The sequence below is a fragment of the Petromyzon marinus genome, chromosome 59 (assembly GCF_048934315.1).
Source record: "Petromyzon marinus isolate PM22_M1 ecotype Great Lakes invasive population chromosome 59, UKy_Petmar_22M1.pri1.0, whole genome shotgun sequence".
NCBI lineage: Eukaryota > Metazoa > Chordata > Hyperoartia > Petromyzontiformes > Petromyzontidae > Petromyzon > Petromyzon marinus.
The window spans coordinates 3,843,967-3,859,841 of NC_133725.1; the positions used below are offsets into that span (position 1 = coordinate 3,843,967).

Here is a 15,875-nt window from a genome sequence, read left to right on the forward strand (position 1 = left end):
CCGTGACTCCACTTCACACGACCCGTGACCCCACTTCACACGACCCGTGACCCCACTTCACACGGCCCGTGACTCCACTTCACACGGCCCGTGACTCCACTTCACACGACCCGTGACCCCACTTCACACGACCCGTGACCCCACTTTACACGACCCGTGACCCCACTTCACATGACCCGTGACCCCACTTCACACGGCCGTGACTCCACTTCACACGGCCCGTGACTCCACTTCACACGGCCCGTGACTCCACTTCACACGGCCGGTGACTCCACTTCACACGACCCGTGACTCCACTTCACACGGCCCGTGACTCCACTTCACACCGCCCGTGACCCCACTTCACACGACCCGTGACTCCACTTCACACGACCCGTGACCCCACTTCACACGACCCATGACCCCACTTCACACGACCCGTGACTCCACTTCACAAGACCCGTGACCCCACTTCACACGACCCTGTGACCCCACTTCACACGACCCGTGACTCCACTTCACGCGACCCGTGACCCCACTTCACGTGACCCGTGACTCCACTTCACACGACCCGTGACTCCACTTCACGCGGCCTGTGACCCCACTTCACACGGCCCGCGACGGACAATCGGCACCGGTGTTACCCTTGGCTTCGGAATCGAGGCCTCGGTTCACGGGCTCCGCTGTTAGCGCTGCGCCCTAATCGCTGCACCACCGCTCCCGTCGATCTCATATCGATCTTCTGTCGATCTCACATCGATCTCCTGTCGATCTCCTGTCGATCTCCTGTCGATCTCCTGTCGATCTCACGCCACCCCCTGGCGGTGGCGCGAGATCCCCTTTCTGGAGGTGCGCGTGCGAGTCGCGGCCAGATTTGTTTTCGGACGCGCAAATCATCGAAGACACAAATCAAGCACTGGGCAAAGTAAAAAAAAAACACAACTTACTTTGTTTCATCAACCCAGTATGTATGGCATTAATATTGTATTGTTGTTGTAAGGGGCCGTCCATAAATGACGTCACGCGATTTTGGACGATTTCTTACCCCTCCCCCCTCGTCACACTGCGTCACAAATAGTCAGACCCCCCCCCCTCAAATATGACGTCACAAAGCTCTGCCCCCCCCCCCCAAATAAAACATGCTTCAAATCGCTTTAAACTATTGTCATTGTACTTCTTTGGTTATTTTGGCAAAGTCACGTAGAATGAGAATAACATAATAAAATAACACAATAAAATTCTCACGACGTTTCGACCATAACACAAGTGGCCTTCTTCAGGTGAAAGGAACAAACCTGTCGGGACGACAGAGCTTCAATGAACGTTGTTAAGATTCGTAGCGTCTCATTCTACGTGGTGACTTTACCGAAAGAACCAAAGAAGATGAATTCTTGCAGTCACGAAAGCTTTAAATCGAAATTTATTGTCATTGTAGTGCGTATTTAATGTGGCGCTGCACTCTGATGTTGCAGGAGAAAACATTTATTAAAACGTCTATTTAATTAAGTAGAACGTTTCGATTTAAAGCTTTCGTGACTGCAGGGATTCATATTATTGGTTCTTTCGGTAAAGTCACCACGTAGAAGGGAAAAAATAAAATAATAAAAATATGATAAACCAATAAAATTCTCACGAAAGAACATTTTCTTGCTGTGGTTTTCACACCCGATGATGATTGCTTGTGTTGCAGTCGAAACGTCGTGAGAATTTAATTGTTTTATATTTTCATTATTTTATTGTTTCACCTTCTACGTGACTTTACCGAAAGAACCAAGAATATAAGCAGAACGTGTTGTCTATATCTTCTTGGGTTCTTTCGGTAAAGTCATGTAGAATGAGAATGAAATAATAAAATAAAACAATAAAATAAAACACGACGTTTCGGCCACAACACAAGTAGCCTTCTTCAGGTGAAGCTTACGCATTTTGATGTGACGTCACATTTCTCAAACCCCTCCCCCCTCCCCTCGTCACACACCGTCACAAATGTCTGACCCCGCCCCCCACCCACCCACCCACCACCACCCTAGGTGCGTGACGTCATTCAAAGAACCCACGGTGTTGTCAACGAAGACTTTTTTTCGAGCGTCGTTGGCTGCTCAGCAGATGGCGATGTTGCGCGTGGTTTGTCGTCACCGCGAAGATGATTGTTTTTGAGTGCGAGTCACCACCGTCCATAAATGACGTCACGCACCTAGGGGTGGGGGTGGGGAGGAGGGGGCGTGGTCAGAGATTTGTGTGACGATGTGTGACGAGGTGGGCGGCGGGGGAGGGGGTGGGGTGTTTGAGAAATGTGACGTCACATCAAAATTCCGCAACTTTATAAATAAATATTGACAACGCGTTCTACTTAATTAAGTAGACTTTTTTTATATATATAAATGTTTTCTCCTGCAACATCAGAGTGTCAGCGCCGCATTAAATACGCGCTACAATGACAATAGTTTAAAGCGATTTAGAGCATGTTTTATTTTGTGGGGGGCGGGGGGGGCAGAGCTTTGTGACGTCATATTTGAGGGGGGGGGGGGTTAAAAAATCGTCCAAAATCGCGTGACGTCATTTATGTACCACCCCTAAAAGTGCTCACACCGATTTGTTTACACTAACACACACGATGTCAACTACGATCAAGAGCCAATTGTACATAATACAGGGGTCTGTTTTCGTTGAAAGGGGGTTAGGATCGCGTGAAATATACAAATGTTGTGTCGTTAAACCCGCCACCACCCGACACAGCCAACTAGTAAGGTCGCGTCACGTGAACAGAACGCGGCCAATTCGTCACTGGTACAGCACTAACCGGTTGTGTGTTGGGGAGCCGAGCCACAACATTTACAATCCGAGTACGACGTTTCGCCAGTAAGGCTAGACGGGGTGTGGGTGGGTGGGGGGGGAGGAGATATTTGTCTTTGTGTGTGCCAGAGATTGTAGAAAGACAAAGGCGGCCCGGCGTGGCTGCTGACGACCCACCCCCTCGTGTGCCACAGTGCCGGTAGCCCTATACAGGTGGTGCTGCTGCTACTCGCTAACAGCACTTGCCCCAACAGTCTGTCACAGCCTACACGGGGGATCTTTGTCTTTGTCTGCTGTGTGTGAGCGTCGTGTGCCACGTGGGTTAGCAGTGGGGGGGGGGGGTGGGGGTTGGGTTGGTGGGGGGATGGGGGTGGGTGGGTGGAAGCCCCCCCCCCACCAACCCCCCACACTTTACCCCACCTCCGGTAAAGCCATTTACAGGAACGGGGCATCAGAGCCAGGGTCACGGAATGTCATGGTGGCAGCAGGGTCACGTGATCGATTGCCGTGCGTTTCTTGAAGTCGGTGTGTGTGTGTCGGTGTGTGTGTGTGTGTTGCCACTGGGGAGACAAAGGCGGTCGGGCGTGGTTGCTGGCCACCCACCCCCTCGTGTACCGTTCCAGCCTTCATAGGTGCTCGCTAACAGCACTTGCCCCTAGAGTCTGTTACAGGCTATACGGGGGATTTTTGTCTTCGTGCAGTGTGAATAATTTTGTGTGAATGTGAACGTCGCCATCACCACCACCATCATCATCATCGTCACCACCATCATCACACTCATCACCATCATCATCACCACACTCATCACCAATTCCACCACCTTCACCGCAACTGTCACCACCACCACCACCATTATCACGACCATCACCACTAATGTCACCACTCCCGCTAACACCGTTGCCACCATCACCACCACCATAGGTACCATCACAGGAACCATCACCACCATCAAAACCATCACCGATCAGCACCAAAGACAAAGATCACCCGTGTAGCCTTAACAGACTGCTGGGACAAGTGTGTCAGCGACCAACACCTATGAAGGCCGGCACGGCACATGAGGGGGTGGGTGACCAGCACCACGCCCAGCCGCCTTTGTCTCCCCAGTGGCGATGTTTACTACACACCGCACCAGGTACTCATTTGAGGCTGAGTCGACCTAGGGGAGGCCCATGACCGGTTCAGATAATCGTCACTGGTGTTGCCCTTGAGCGGGAATCGAACCCGGGTCGCCAGGTTCATAGCGCAGCGTAGCGCTAACCGCGACCGCGACTACACTACACAGTGACACACGCACACACAAAGTGACACACACAACAACAACAACCGCCATTCGCCACTAAGTGGCGGTGACGTCACCACGACGCTTGTGCCAGCTTATGTGCACCCTGAGGCCACGTGAAGTGTCGAAACGCCCGCTGGCAGGAGGTCACGGGGCAGACCCAGGTGCCACGGGTCGACTGACTGAGATGACTGGCTGATGCACCACCTGTGCCCCCTAATGTGCCAATCTGCTGTGCTTTAGCCACCCGGCGCTCCGCTCGTTGTTCTGAGCGTCGCTCCTCCGTCCTCCGTTGTTGTTGGAGGGCGACTGCCTCCAACTGCCCAGTAGCATCCTTCACGAGCCTCCTCCACAGAGGCCGATCTTGACACCGCTGGTACCAGTCATCGGCAAGTCCACTCAGCTCCACGTCCTCCTGTACCACATCACTCCATCTCTTCTCTAGCCCGTGCCGCGCCCGCTTAGCCCCCTCAATCCGGCCAAACAAAAGCTGTTTCGGCATGCGGTGGCTGGGCATGCGGGCTACATGACCCAGCCATCGCAGCCTTGCCTGCCGGAGGAGCTCACCGATGGGACCCTGCCCAGATCTTTCAAGGATTTGTGAGCTCCTCACACAATCCAGTCTGGTTAAACCCAGGATGGATCGTAGGCAGGCAAGCCTAAATGTTTCTAACCGGCGAAGATGTTCCATTAGGGGGGTCCACGTTTCGCAAGCGTAGAGAAGGAAGGGAATGACCGTGGCCGAGAAGACCTGAAGCTTAGTGCGGAGCGACAGACCAGGTAGCTTCCACACAGCGTTACGCAACCGATGAAAAGATATTGCCGCTCGACTGATTCGGAGTGAGACCTCTGCTGTTAAACTGGAGCCAGTCATAAGCACACTGCCCAGGTATGGGAAACTCTCCACTCTCTCCACAACTGCCCCATCACCGATTGGGAGTTGTGGGGGTGTAGTGTCCGATGGTACAAAATACCAAGGCAGGTGCTTAGTTTTGGTGGGGCTGATGGTAAGGCCTCACCTCTTAGTGGCACGCTCCAGTCTCAGCAGAAGCGTCTCCAACTCCTCCTCTGAATGAGCGGCTATTACCAAATCATCGGCATACATAACGTGGTTGAGCAATAGGGAGCCATCCCTTGACCGCACCCAGGCATCGATCAGCCTCCCATTATATCTGTACCATATGGAGATTCCCCCGGTACAGCTATTGAATGCTTGACGAACTACGTGGTCAAAATAGATGTTAAATAATGTGGGAGCCAGAGGACATCCCTGTCGCACCCCAAGGTGTACAGGGAATGGCTCTGACTCCCGGCCACGTAGTTTTACCCGGGCCCGCTCACCATCATGAAGGTCCTTAATGATCGTGAGCAGAGGGTCAGGGACTCCAAAAGCACGAAGAACAACCCAGAGCCCAGGCCTACTGATGGTATCATAGGCCTTGACCAGGTCAATAAAGCAGAGATGTAGGTCTTGCTAGAATTCCCTACACCTCTGCTGTAGCAGACGGATAGAAAATATGGCATCTGTGCAGGACCGCCCTTTCCTGAAACCGCATTGGGGCTCCGCAAGCCTCTCCTCAGCGTGCCTGGCAAGGCGATGTTGAATAATCCTTGCCAGGACCTTTCCCGGCACAGAGGAGTGAGATGCCCCTGTAGTTGTTACAGTCTGTGCGGTCCGCCTTCTTAAAGAGGGGGACCACCAGGGCATCCTTCCAATCCTGCGGAACCCGCCCAGTGGTCCAGACTGTTGTTATGATGTCATATAGGGCAGTCTGTGCACAAACGCCACCCTCCCTCAGCACACACAGTGACACACACCCACACACCTACACACACACCGTAGCAAAACTTTCATCACCACCACCACCACACACATTGCTCTACAGCAGTGGCTCTGAACATTTACCGGAGCTATAGTGTTTTTATACACATTTTATTATTTTATTGTTTCCCTTCAACGTGACTTTATCGAAAGAGCTAAGAGTATGAATTACTGCAGTCACGAAAGCTTTAAATCAAAATTTGCTGGAGCCTTGCACTTCCCTTTGATTCTCAGTCGTTATTTTGTTTGCGCAATGTTAATAAGCACACGGAGAGTTTGATGAAACAAAGTTGTACTTCACGTCGCCCCGTGCATATTTTCTGTTTGCGATTATTTACCCTTCTTGAAACAAGCAAACACAAATCTGCCCATGTCCGGCTACCCCCCGAGAAAGGGACATCTCACACCCCCCACAGGGGATGGAGTTTGCACACCCACAGGGGATGGAGCTTGCACACCCACAGGGGATGGAGCTTGCACACCCACAGGGGATGGAGCGTGAACACCCTACGGGGATGGAGCGTGAACACCCACAGGGGATGGAGCTTGCACACCCCACGGTGATGGAGCTTGCACACCCACAGGGGATGGAGCTTGCACACCCACAGGGGATGGAGCTTGCACACCCACAGGGGATGGAGCGTGAACACCCCACAGGGGATGGAGCTTGAACACCCCACGGTGATGAAGCTTGCACACCCACAGGGGATGGAGCTTGCACAGACCACAGGGGATGGAGCGTGAACACCCACAGGGGATGGAGCTTGCACACCCCACGGTGATGGAGCTTGCACACCCACAGGGGATGGAGCTTGCACACCCACGGGGGATGGAGCTTGCACACCCACAGGGGATGGAGCTTGCACACCCACAGGGGATGGAGCGTGAACACCTCACGGGGGATGGAGCTTGAACACCCCACGGTGATGGAGCTTGCACACCCACAGGGGATGGAGCTTGCACAGACCACAGGGGATGGAGCGTGAACACCCACAGGGGATGGAGCTTGCACACCCCACGGTGATGGAGCTTGCACACCCACAGGGGATGGAGCGTGAACACCCCACGGGGGATGGAGCTTGCACACACCCACAGGGGATGGAGCTTGTACACCCACAGGGGATGGAGCGTGAACACCCACAGGGGATGGAGCGTGAACACCCACAGGGAATGGAGCTTGCACACCCACAGGGGATGGAGCGTGAACACCCACAGGGGATGGAGCTTGAACACCCCACAGGGGATGGAGCTTGCACACCCACGGGGGATGGAGCTTGCACACCCACAGGGGATGGAGCTTGCACACCCACGGGGGATGGAGCTTGCACACCCACGGGGGATGGAGCTTGCACACCCACAGGGGATGGAGATTGCACACCCACAGGGGATGGAGCTTGCACACCCACAGGGGATGGAGCTTGCACACCCACAGGGGATGGAGCTTGAACACCCCACAGGGGATGGAGCTTGCACACCCACAGGGGATGGAGCTTGAACACCCCACAAGGGGGTTGGAGCTTGCACACCCACAGGGGGTGGAGCTTGCACACCCACAGGGGATGGAGCTTGCACACCCACGGGGGATGGAGCTTGCACACCCAACGGGGGATGGAGCTTGCACACCCACAGGGGATGGAGCTTGCACACCTCACGGGGGATGGAGCGTGAACACCCCACAGGGATGGAGCGTGAACACCCACAGGAGATGGAGCGTGAACACCCACAGGGGATGGAGCTTGCACACCCACAGGGGATGGAGCTTGCACACCCACAGGGGATGGAGCGTGAACACCCCACGGTGATGGAGCTTGCACACCCACAGGGGATGGAGCGTGAACACCCCACGGGGGATGGAGCTTGCACACCCACAGGGGATGGAGCGTGAACACCCCACGGTGATGGAGCTTACACACCCACAGGGGATGGAGCGTGAACACCCACAGGAGATGGAGCTCGCACACCCCACGAGTTAAGAACCACCGCACTAGACCATTAAAACAATCACCACAAACGTCACCACCACCACCATCATCATCACTACTACCATTACCACCACCCCTATCACCACCACCACCACCATCACCGCCGCCGCTAATGTCACCACCACCACCACGGTGTATAACCCCGTGCCCTCGATTTACATTTAAATGGCCATCGATCCGGAGTGGAGACGCGCGGATATCGTGCGAGCTGAGGCACTCCTCCTGCAACTCGCAAGCTCGCCACGTGGCCAAGTGGCAGGGGTCGCGTTGGGTGGGCGAACCGGGAGAGTGAAATGGAACGATTTGGGGGGAGGAGGGGGAAGGGGGGGAGGGCGAGGGTGGGTTGGTGCGGGGGGAGGGGCACGCCCCACAACCATTGTTCTTCACTAATCTATCGTAGTTTATGGTGTATATTAGTGTATAGTGTAGTGTATAGTGTAGTGTGTAGTGTAGTGTATAGTGTGGTGTATAGTAGTGTATAGTGTAGTGTATAGTGTTGTGTAAAGTTGTGTATAGTAGTGTATAGTGGAGTGTATAGTAGTGTATAGTGTAGTGTATAGTAGTGTATAGTGTAGTGTAAAGTGAAGTGTATAGTGTAGTGTAAAGTAGTGTATAGTAGTGTATAGTGTAGTGTATAGTAGTGTATAATAGTGCAGTGTATAGTGTAGTGTATAGTGTAGTGTATAGTAGTGTATAGTGTAGTGTATAGTAGTGTATAGTGTAGTGTAAAGTGAAGTGTATAGTGTAGTGTAAAGTAGTGTATAGTAGTGTATAGTGTAGTGTATAGTAGTGTATAATAGTGCAGTGTATAGTGTAGTGTATAGTGTAGTGTATAGTAGTGTATCGTAGTGTAAAGTAGTATATAGTGTAGTGTATGGTGCAGTGTATAGTAGTGTATAGTGCAGTGTATAGTAGTGTATAGTGTAGTGTGTATTAGTGTATAATAGTGTATAGTGCAGTGTATAGGGTAGTGTATAGTGTAGTGTATAGTAGTGTATAGTGCAGTGTATAGTGTAGTGTATAGTGTAGTGTATAGTAGTGTATCGTAGTGTATAGTGTATAGTGTAGTGTAAAGTAGTGTATCGTAGTGTATAGTATAGTGTATAGTGCAGTGTATAGTAGTGTATAGTGCAATGGATAGTAGTGTATAGTAGTGTATAGTAGTGTATCGTAGTGTATAGTAGTATATAGTGTAGTGTATAGTGCAGTGTATAGTAGTGTATAGTGTAGTGTATAGTAGTGTATATCGTAGTGCATAGTAGTGTATCGTAGCGTATAGTAGTGTATAGTGTAGTGTATAGTGTAGTGTAAAGTGCGTATGAATGCTAGATTGCAAACGCAAGCATTCGTCACCCTTGATGTCTACGGCGTTGTTTCCCTGTCCCCCCCAACAAGCAGTCGAACTTGGGGGGGGGGGGGGGGCTGAGCCTCTACCCTCCTCTCATTGCCCCTCCAGGCAAAGCGACTGTAAACTTATCGATGCCACCCCCCCCCGAAGATCCGCAAGCTTCTACGGCTCGGCGGTGTTGCATGTTGCGAGGCTGCGGTGCCCGGAGGGGAGCCCTGTTAGGGTTTTGTAGATACAGACGATGAGGCGACGGCGGCGTAAAGGCGGCGGCGTTCGTGGTATGACGCTGGACAAGCGGCGTTATGACGCGGGACGCGCCACGCATTGTGTGTGTCTATAGGTCTGAGTGTGAGTCTATAGGTCTCTGTGTGTGTCTATGGGTTTGAGTGTGGGTCTATGGGTCTTTGTGTGAGTCTATGGGTCTGAGTGTGGGTCTATGGGTCTTTGTGTGTGTCTATGGGTCTCTGTGTGTGTCTATGGGTCTCTGTGTGTGTCTATGGGTCTGAGTGTGGGTCTATGGGTCTGAGTGTGGGTCTATGGGTCTAAGTGTGGGTCTATGGGTCTGAGTGTGGGTCTATAGGTCTTTGTGTGGGTCTATAGGTCTTTGTGTGAGTCTATGGGTCTGAGTGTGGGTCTATAGGTCTTTTGTGTGGGTCTATAGGTCTTTGTGTGGGCCTATGGGTCTTTGTGTGAGTCTATAGGTCTGAGTGTGGGTCTATGGGTCTCTGTGGGTCTATGGGTCTGAGTGTGGGTCTATAGGTCTTTGTGTGGGCCTATGGGTCTTTGTGTGAGTCTATGGGTCTTTGTGTGAGTCTATGGGTCTACGTGTGGGTCTATGGGTCTCTCTGTGGGTCTACGGGTCTAAGTTGTGGGTCTATGGGTCTGAGTGTGGGTCTATAGGTCTTTGTGTGGGTCTATGGGTCTAAGTTGTGGGTCTATGGGTCTTTGTGTGTGTCTATAGGTCTTTGTGTGGGTCTATGGGTCTGAGTGTGGGTCTATGGGTCTAAGTTGTGGGTCTATAGGTCTGAGTGTGGGTCTATGGGTCTCTGTGTGTGTCTATAGGTCTTTGTGTGTGTCTATAGGTCTTTGTGTGTGTCTATAGGTCTTTTGTGTGAGTCTATGGGTCTTTGTGTGAGTCTATGGGTCTTTGTGTGGGTCTATGGGTCTTTGTGTGGGTCTATGGGTCTCTGTGTGGGTCTATGGGTCTGAGTGTGGGTCTATGGGTCTACGTATGGGGCTATAGGTCTTTTGTGTGAGTCTATGGGTCTTTGTGTGGGTCTATAGGTCTTTGTGTGGGTCTATAGGTCTTTTGTGTGAGTCTATGGGTCTGAGTGTGGGTCTATGGGTCTTTTGTGTGGGTCTATGGGTCTGAGTGTGGGTCTATGGGTCTCTGTGTGGGTCTATGGGTCTTTTGTGTGGGTCTATGGGTCTCTGTGTGGGTCTATGGGTCTGAGTGTGGGTCTATGGGTCTACGTGTGGGGCTATAGGTCTTTTGTGTGAGTCTATGGGTCTTTGTGTGGGTCTATAGGTCTTTGTGTGGGTCTATAGGTCTTTTGTGTGAGTCTATGGGTCTGAGTGTGGGTCTATGGGTCTTTTGTGTTGGTCTATGGGTCTGAGTGTGGGTCTATGGGTCTCTGTGTGGGTCTATGGGTCTTTTGTGTGGGTCTATGGGTCTGAGTGTGGGTCTATGGGTCTAAGTTGTGTGTCTATAGGTCTTTTGTGTGAGTCTATAGGTCTTTGTGTGAGTCTATGGGTCTGAGTGTGGGTCTATGGGTCTAAGTTGTGGGTCTATGGGTCTCTGTGTGGGTCTATGGGTCTATGTGTGGGTCTATGGGTCTTTGTGTGGGTCTATAGGTCTTTTGTGTGAGTCTATGGGTCTGAGTGTGGGTCTATAGGTCTCTGTGTGAGTCTATGGGTCTCTGTGTGGGTCTATGGGTCTCTGTGTGAGTCTATGGGTCTCTGTGTGAGTCTATGGGTCTCTGTGTGGGTCTATGAGTCTCTGTATGGGTCTATGGGTCTGTGTGTGGGCCTATGGGTCTCTGTGTGGGTCTATGGGTCTTTGTGTGGGCCTATGGGTCTCTGTGTGGGTCTATGGGTCTACGTGTGGGTCTATGGGTCTCTGTGTGGGTCTATGGGTCTCAGTGTGGGTCTATGGGTCTCAGTGTGGTTCTATAGATCTAAGTGTGGGTCTATGGGTCTCAGTGTGGGTCTATGGGTCTCAGTGTGGTTCTATAGGTCTAAGTTGTGGGTCTATGCGTCTCAGTGTGAGTCTATGGGTCTATGTGTGGGTCTATGGGTTTCTGTGTAGGTCCATGGGTCTCCGTGTGGGTCTATGGGTCTATGTGGGGGTCTATGGGTTTCTGTGTGGGTCTATGGGTCTCTGTGTGGGTCTATGGGTCTCAGTGTGGGTCTATGGGTCTAAGTGTGATTCTATTGGTCTTTGTGTGGGTCTATGAGTCTCTGTATGGGTCTTTGGGTCTCTGTGTGGGTCTACGAGACCCCTCTGGCTGAAACTACAACGCCGGAGTTGAACCCAGGTCTCACAGCGGCGCCAGCTCTGAGCCAATTGACCGCCTCCAATTTTATGTAAATTGTGAGTTAGTTTAGAAGGAGGAGAAAAAAAATCAATGATGAACTAAAAAAAAACCACGTTTTTAAAATGCCTCTCGACAGCCGTGCCAGAGCGATGCCTCGGGGCTACTCCTGCAAGGCCTTGAGGGCTGTAGTTGGGTCGCGAATGCCCCGAGGGCATTTGTTCTTAACCTTGAATGTGTGCGAGGCATGGTCAGACCTTTTTTTAGGAAGGTTAAATCATCTAAAACACCAATTTTAGCACGGGGCAACGTTACAACTTACTTTGGTTCATCAAACCCGCTATGTAGTTAGTGTTGAGTCTATGGGCAGTGTTGAGTCTACGGGCAGTGTTGAGTCTATGGTGCAGTGTTGAGTCTATGGGCAGTGTTGAGTCTATGGGCAGTGTTGAGTCTATGGGCAGTGTTGAGTCTATGGGCAGTGTTGAGTCTATGGGCAGTGTTGAGTCTACGGGCAGTGTTGAGTCTACGGGCAGTGTTGAGTCAATGGGCAGTGTTGAGTCTGTGGGCAGTGTTGAGTCTATGGGCAGTGTTGAGTCTTTGGGCAGTGTAGAGTCTACGGGCAGTGTTGAGTTTATGGGCTGTGTTGAGTCTATGGGCAGTGTAGAGTCTACGGGCAGTGTTGAGTCTATGGGCAGTGTTGAGTCTATGGGTTGTGTTGAGTCTATGGGCAGTGTTGAGTCTTTGGGCAGTGGTGAATCTATGGTGCAGTGTTGAGCCTATGGGCAGTGTTGAGTTTATAGGCAGTGTTGAGTCTATAGGCAGTGTTGAGTCTACGGGCAGTGTTGAGTCTACGGGCAGTGTTGAGTCTACGGGCAGTGTTGAGTCTATGGGCAGTGTTGAGTCTACGGGCAGTGTTGAGTCTATGGGCAGTGTTGAGTCTATGGGCAGTGTTGAGTCTATGAGTAGTGTTGAGTCTATGGGTAGTGTTGAGTCTATGGGCAGTGTTGAGTCTATGGCCAGTGTAGAGTCTACGGGCAGTGTAGAGTCTATGGGCAGTATTGAGTCTATGGGTTGTGTTGAGTCTATGGGCAGTGTTGAGTCTATGGGCAGTGTTGAGTCTTTGGGCAGCGGTGAATCTATGGTGCAGTGTTGAGCCTATGGGCAGTGTTGAGTTTATGGGCAGTGTTGAGTCTATGGGCAGTGTTGAGTCTATGGGCAGTGTAGAGTCTATGGGCAATGTTGAGTCTATGGGTAGTTTAGAGTCTACGGGTAGTATGTATGTTGAACTTCTTTCGCACCGTACGTAGCCAACCGCGATAATCGGAGGTGCGGGGGAAGGACAACAAACTATACACAACAAGCACCACTTCCGAAAGAAATGAGTTTAAAATCGAGATTTTAAAGTTTCCCCCGACTGATATTTTACCAGGCAAGGCCCGCTGCCCTTTTCAGGGCCGTGGAAATGTATACAGCAGCCAAATAAACTCTTAAACGCGTGGTGGTGACGGTGGTTTCTAAATGTGGAGGGAAAAAAGTGGATCACCCGGAGAAAAATCCACGCGACCACGGAGAGAGAGAAAGACACGCAAACTCCAAATATACAGCAGCAGGCGTCAGGGTTGTGATCGAACCCACGATCTCCTGTACACCAGGCGAGGTAGTTAACATCTCCTAGCCACCGTGATGATGATGATGAGAGAGAGACACGCAAACTCCAAATATACAGCAGCAGCAGGCGTCAGGGTTGTGATCGAACCCACGACCTCCTGTACACCAGGCGAGGTAGTCAACATCTCCTAGCCACCGTGATGATGATGATGAGAGAGAGAGACACGCAAACTCCAAATATACAGCAGCAGGCGTGAGGGTTAGGGATCGAACCCACGACCTCCTGTACACCAGGTGAGATAGTCAACATCTCCTAGCCACCGTGATGATGATGAGAGAGACACGCAAACTCCAAATATACAGCAGCAGGCGTCAGGGTCGGGATCGAACCCACGACCTCCTGTATACCAGGCGACGTGGTTAACATCTCCTAGCCACCGTGATGATTATGATGAGAGAGACACGCAAACTGCAAATATACAGCAGCATTTGTCAGGGTCGGGATCGAACCCACAACCTCCTGTACACCAGGCGAGGTAGTTTACATCTCATAGCCACCGTGATGATGATGCGAGAGAGACACACACGCAAACTCCAAATATACAGCAGCAGCAGGCGTCAGGGTCGGGATCGAATCCACGACCTCCTGTACACCAGGCGAGGTAGTCAACATCTCCTAGCCACCTGCGACTGATTTGACTCGGACAGTACGACTTTCTCCCATTGTATCTCTCTGTTCTCTCTCTCTCTGTTTTAGGTCAGGAGTGTTTTTTGATCAGATTATAATTAGCTGACCACCCCCCACTCACCCACCCACCCACTCACTCCTTGTCCGACTGCCCGTGGGCTTGGCTGTCAGGCAGATTATGCAAAACGGGCAGCCGGCTAACCGCAGCTGCAAGTGAAATCCTCCCTGGCTAGTGTAATTACCCCAATTAAGGATTAATTGCTATTAATTATTCACTCATGAGCTGGTGGGCTAATTATGGGGTAATGAATGGTGAAGGCTGTGCCCGGGTAGTTGTTGAGTTTGCGTCTGTGTGTGAGTAGGGTGTGTGTCTGTGTGTGTCTGTGTCTGTGTGTGTCTGTGTGTGTTTGTGTGTGAGTAGGGTGTGTGTCTGTGTGTGCGTGTGTCTGTGTGGATGCGTGTGCGTGTGTATGTCTGTGTATCTCTGTGTGTGAGTAGGGTGTGTCTGTGTGTGTGGTTGTGTGCGTGTGTATGTCTGTGTGTGTGTGTATGTCTGTGTGTGTGTATCTATGTGTGTGAGTAGGGTGTGTGTGTGTGTCTGTATGTGTCTGTGTGTGCGTGTGTCTGTGTGTGTGTCTGTATGTGTCTGTGTGTGAGTAGGGTGTGTGTGTGTGTCTGTATGTGTCTGTGTGTATGTCTGTGTATCTCTGTGTATCTCTGTGTGTGAGTAGGGTGTGTGTGTGTCTGTATGTGTCTGTGTGTGCGTGTGTCTGTATGTGTCTGTGTGTGCGTGTGTCTGTGTGGATGCGTGTGCGTGTGTATGTCTGTGTATCTCTGTGTGTGAGTAGGGTGTGGGTGTGTCTGTGTGTGTGGTTGTGTGCGTGTGTCTGTGTGTGCGTGTGTATGTCTGTGTGTGCGTGTGTATGTCTTTGTGTGCGTGTTTATGTCTGTGTGTGTATGTCTGTGTGTGCGTGTGTATGTCTGTGTGTGTGTATGTGGGGAGCGATAGTGTATCGGTTAGCGCGCTGCGCTATGAACCTGGCGACCCGGGTTCGATTCCCGCTCACGGCCAACACCAGTGACGATTATCTGAACCGGTCCCGGGCCTCTCCTAGGTCGACTCAGCCTCAAATGAGTACCTGGTGCGGTGTGTAAACATTGCCACTAGGGAGACAAAGGCGGTCGGGCGTGGTGCTGGCCACCCACCCCCTCGTGTACCGTTCCGGCCTTCATAGGTGCTCGCTAACAGCACTTGCCCCTACAGTCTGTTACAGGCTTAATGGGGGATCTTTGTGCGTGTATGTGTGGAGTGGTGGGGAGCGGTGGTGCAGCGGTTAGCGCCACGCTGCGCTACGAACCCGGCGACCCAAGTTCGTTCCCGCTCACGGGCAACACCACCGGTGACGATTATCTGAACCGGTCCTGGGCCATCCCCTAGGTCGACTCAGCCTCAAACGGGTATCTAGTGCGGTGTGTAGTAAACATCGCTACTGGGGGAGACAAAGGCGGTCGGGCGTGGTGCTGGCCACCCACCCGCTCGTGTACCGTCCAGGTGCTCGCTAACTGCACTTGCCTCAGCAGTCTGTTCAAAGCTATACGGGGGATCTTTGTCTGCGTGTGGAGCGTTGCGTGTGGGGAGCGGTGGTGCAGCGGTTAGCGCGCTGCGCCCCGAAATCGTGTTGAGAGAGTTGGGGAATGAATGGGGGCGAGTTTGATCGGCGAGTGAGTGGGTGAGTGAGTGAGTGAACAGGCGGGTGGGTAGCTGAGCTAGTAGGTGAGTTCATATCGTGGGTTTCCTCACTCAACATCGATCTGCCCACCACCTCCACCACTCACTCA

General features: G+C 51.9%; 1 protein-coding gene across 5 annotated transcripts in view; it reads right to left on the minus strand.

The window, feature by feature from the left end:
- Nucleotides 1–15,875, minus strand: part of ATP13A1 (ATPase 13A1) — a 206,111-nt gene that overhangs the window by 150,103 nt on the left and 40,133 nt on the right. The window lies entirely within an intron of this gene.